We start from the raw sequence: 5,338 nt of genomic DNA on the forward strand, positions 1-5,338 counted from the left end.
AGCTAACTAACCAAATAAATAAATAAATAGATAAATAGATAAATAAATAAAGCTGAACTATTCTTGGGAAGCTTTGGATTTGTAGTATGATGATTAATGTCCCCATTTAAATAAGAAAGATGATGTGGCAACATGCTTCCCTGTAAATGTCTCCCAGTATTTGGATCAGTAATTCTAAATCAAATACATTCTTGGCAATTAAGTTTCACTGTCAACATATTCTGTCTGTAGTTTAAAGAAATGAGCATTTGCTAATGAGTCTGACTGTAATGGTTCCTTCAGGGTTCATATGTTCCACTACAAAGTCTAGGACAATTTTTCACTGATAGAAATTGTCAGTTCTGAAGGACCATTGCTAGCTGCTGACACAAAATTATAACATTTCTTAATGTCACATACAGTTTTCCATGTGTTCATGTGATGGTTCATTCATTTTTGAACAGACATAAACTAAAATACCTGCATACCTAACAACTGAAAACTCCAACACAACCATTAGATAACATTAAGAAAAGCATAGTCTTGGGTTTTCTTCTCTTTTTTTCTTCTTACAGATATATTTTCACCTGACTTAAAAAAAAAAAAAAAAATTAAAAAAAAACAGCACTATTAACAGTCTCCTTGTCAAATAAATGAGAAACATAAACCAGAAGGGATGGGAACAGAAAGCTTTCTCTGGCCCATTTCAGAGCTGAGGAAAACTTTGCCCTCTCTTCTCTCTTGCTGAGTGACAGACAAGTCTGTGCAGTGCACTTGAAATGCTGAATGTTTTGCCCCCTGGGATCTTCCTCCTTTCATCAGGGTAGCCAACCCTCAGAATTGTTTCCATTCCTATATCTCCCATTCCTTTGAGGCTTCACATTTTTCTTTGTCGTTGCAGAGAAAAGCAATTAGAGCCATTTTTGTGGAAAAGTCAATTAGTTCCTTCCAGATGGGCTTTCATTTTTTTATACACTGTTCACTTTTTTCTCCTCAGGTTTTCTCTTAGCCTAAGCCATTTTTTTCTAGACCATTTTTGCCACCTTTTTCATTCTTTCAACACCATATACATTGCTATGTTAGACACCCAATAAGAAAATAGTTGGATGTTACTTGGATATGCCTTAAGGCTACTGAACAGCCAGTCACGTGCACTTCAGACAGACTTATGAACCCCCCAGCAAGGGATGCGGCTGAATGGGGCAACCATACCACACCACCACAAGACCAGTTAGGCTTGGAGTCTTATAACATCATGGAGTGAATCAGAAACACAAACTATTATGCTTCATAGCAGGCCTTTCCTTGGTCACTTTGTCTCTGCTCAAGTTGTTCTTCCTTCTCTTCTGTTTTGTGGCCAGGGAGATCAGAGAGGAGTCAGGAGGAAAAGTCTTCTCAATGCCAGTGTTGCACATGCCTGTGGACTGCTTGAAGCTGCAATTCCCCTTTCTTCTGACAGTCTCTACCCAACCTATTTGCAGCTGGACCAACTCATTCCTGGCAGCAGATATGTACTAAGAGGTGATAGGCTGTGTAGAATAGAAATCAGGTAAGTCATCAGGCATTTTCAGAAACATTTTCTGGGTAAGAATTTTTCCCATCACTTACAATTTAAACTCTGTCATTCTAACTGCACTAGCTCCTGGCAGGACCAGGCACATCTATACACACAGGGCCATAGCACCGATGGAGCATGAGGAGCACCAGATGAGGAGGACCAGTGCCTAGGAAGGAGCAGTGCTTGGCCTCCTGCTCCCATTGCATCCTGGACTCGGCTGGAGCAGAAAGGGCTGCTCCGGAGAGCTGTCGAGACCTTGGCAAGTGACACACTGGTCCCTGCAGCGCAGGCCAGAAGAACCCTGCAGTTGCACAGATCCCACGGTTCCAGTATGGAGTGCAGTGAGGATGATGGCTCCTTCTCTCAGAAATACAAGTAGATGAGGAGAGCGGACTGCAAGGATCCTGTACTTCTGCTCAGTTACGTTTGGTTCAGGGTAGGAGGATTTTTACTTGGCTGCACTTCTTTCACACAAAGGTCAGTTACAGAAGATACACAGGGGAAAGCAAATTTTAACTTTCATGACTACTTCTTTCTTTTGGAAGAATATTGTGGCCACATATTTTAAGTAGCTCCTGCCCTGAGAATAGAAAGTATTATCAGGAAATGCTGAAATGAAGCCTTTATGTTACAGTAATTTGGTATTTCATTATTTCCTTTGGCATCAGTTAGATATAAACATATGAGCATGGTAGCTATATATATATACACACAATTACTCATTCTAATTTGTTTTATTATAAATATGTCATTTTTCATCCTTGTCAACTGCAACACACAACAGGACCACTGGGTTCTTAACATTTGATAGTAGGTTGATTTTTTCCAAGGAGTTTTGACAGAGACTCGTGAAAGACAGATACACATTCCATGTGACAGTAAACAAATTTAGAGACAGCAGCCTCTATAAATAATCTATGTTCATCATCTTACATAACAAAGTGGAAGGTTAACCATTTATTCCAATCTATTAAATGGTTTGCAGCAGTTTGGTAAGAAAACCTGCAGGCTTTCTCACTATCGTTATGCTGTCACGTGGCTGCAGTCAGGGAATGACAGAAGAATCAAGCCCATAAGCATGTGAACATAAATGGAAGTAGAAATCAGTGATTTGGAAACACAGAAAAACTCTAGAAAAACACCATTAAGAGAGCAAGAGGGAGGACTTTTTCTTTTCTGATCCTGAATTATTTGTCACTTTATACAATATTAATTTAAAAGCTAAAATAGTATAATTTGGAACTTCCTACAGATCCCAGAAACATAAATGTCAGAAGCATGTGCACCAGTCCTGCCTCAGAAAGGAGCTTCCAGTCTGTTCATAAAATTATTTGGGGGGTTAGAGCACATGAAGCGAAAGGCAGGGGTTTTACTCCTAGCCAGGAAAACTCCTCGCGCGACCTTGGATAAGTCATTTTTCCACTCGGTGCTTCTTCCATCTGTAAATAATAAAAAACCACCTTGTAACCCCTAAGTGGGATAGTGCATACTGTTAATACTGCCTATGAGAAAGAGATCTGATTCTCTGCCTCCCCTGATCCCTGAGTACTGCTTGTGTGGTGAGCAAGGACTAGAAAAGCCTTTGAGTTAAAGGAACAGAATTTGTTCAGCAGAAGTCACATACAGGACAACTATAAGCTCTGCTACACAGGTGTCTTGTAAGCTCCAGGGCATAGAATCTTAGCAGCAGTGCAAATCCAGGAAAAATATTTGTCAAGGAAAACAGGAAAGACTGTTCATGTCACATATGGAGGTGTAAACTCCTGGCTAGTCTACCTATGTTGAGGAAAAGGGGTTTTTTGTTATGTTTTGTTTTGTTTGGGGGGTTGGTAGTTTGTTTTGTTGGTTTTGTTTGTTTGTGGGTTTTTTTAAAGACATTTTTCTCCTTGGTTTTCATTCCGCAGGTATAATGGGGCCAGCTGCCCGCTATTTTGCTTGCATTCCTCCTTGGAATGAAAGAATTGGAGAATTAGAGAGAGGAAATGGTTTCCACTCCACCCACACTCACTGGACCATATATTGTAATCTTACAGGGCCCACGTAAGTAAATACCGCCCATGGAAGCAACTCAGAAAATCCTCAGCCACAATCCCTTAAACAATGGAAAAGCAGGGAAGGTGTCATGATTGAAGAGTATCTTGGACACACAACCTTCAAAGATAATTAGGAAACTGCATATTAAAAATGACTTCTTGTTTTTTTCTGAGTTTTTTGGTGGTGATGGTGTTTGTTGCTTTGGTTTGGTTTGGTTTTAATTTGGTTTTGGTTTTGGTTTTGGTTTGGTTGGTTGGTTGGTCTGAGGTTTGGTTTTTTTGGTTGGTTGATTTCGTTTGTTTTTTATTTAGTTGTAATCCAGGCAGATAACAGTGCTTGTTATAAAAGAGACATACTGTCATACTTTCCTGGTTCCTGATTACTTATCATTTCCCAAGCCTTATTTTTTTAGATTGAAATGATCAAAATTCAGGATCTAGTGAAGGTTTATTGATTTTCTGAAAGATTTCAGTCTGAATCATTGGGGGTCTTTCCAAAATACGGGAGAGGGCAAGGGAAAAGGGGTTGTTTTGTTTATGTTCCAAAGAGATTGGGCAACATTTGTTTTACAAAATTGCAGTACTCTCACCCTTCTCTTTCAAAGTACAGATTGGACACATGGTATCAGCAGCTGATTTGATATCTGGGATAGCTATTTTTCTATTCTTGTGCAAATCCTTCCTTACATGGACAAATTGTAAGCCTTTGGGAAAAAGGAAAACACTTTTTATACATGCAGTGCAACCTTCTTGGTGTTAGCTGCGAACTTTCCAAGTGATCCCACCTCCACTCAGCATCCTTTATCACAGAGATGATACAGCTCTAAGCTGATACAGGAAGAGGAATTTGCCCGATTCAAATACAGAGAGGATATGGACCAGTCCTATGTACAGCAGTTTGGGAAGTACAGGTGGAGGAAAGCAGGACCTGAATTTGTCCTGCCAGGCTTCAGGTGTGTCCTACCAAATTTCAGGCCTGACTAGTGGTAAGGCAAATAGAAAGGAGCAAAAAGTCTCATGTAAGGAAGGGAATGAGCATTAGGGATTAATGAAGACAGGTTATGGGGCAGACAGCATAACTAGAAACTACGTTTGAGGAGAAAGACTGGTAGAAGAGGTAGGAAGAAATGTTCCAAAAGATTGAACAGGTATCTCAAAACAAGAAAGCAGAGAACTGGGCAAAATATCCAGATACTAGACATAGTTGGTGAAGGGAATACTCAATGTGTGCCTGTGTCTCAGTACAAAAGAGCCAAGACTGAAATGGAGATCAGTTGTACCTGACTACAGCGCAAACCTTTTACAACTTGAGATGGAACAAAAAGTTCACAGGTCTCACTTAGCATCACCTTAGTGTCAGCAAATATCTTTACACTTTCCCCACAAATAGACGACAACCTACAACTGCTATCAATTTCTTACCTTAAAAGAAAGAAGTCTGAAAACAGATGTCAGTGTTCCAAGCATAGCTAGGTGAAAATATATATTTTTACCCCTGTGGTAGGGTGGGAAGAAAAAGTATATTGAGAATAGCAGAGCTGTGACATAAACAAAATATTTTTATATCTGAATTCAGTAAAGGTAGTGCTTGTATATTAAGATTTTCATAATGTAATGTGAGGCTATTCCTCAAGTACTAATCATATCCCCTGCTTCTCAAAGTCCAAATGGGTACATAATTTACTATGCCTCTTTACTTATCTGTAAAACGGGTATGATAGCATCCCCTCACCTCAAGAATATGCTGGGATAATAAATTAAGTAATTC

Source organism: Streptopelia decaocto (genome assembly GCF_964273445.1).
Source record: "Streptopelia decaocto genome assembly, chromosome: 1".
Taxonomy (NCBI): domain Eukaryota; kingdom Metazoa; phylum Chordata; class Aves; order Columbiformes; family Columbidae; genus Streptopelia; species Streptopelia decaocto.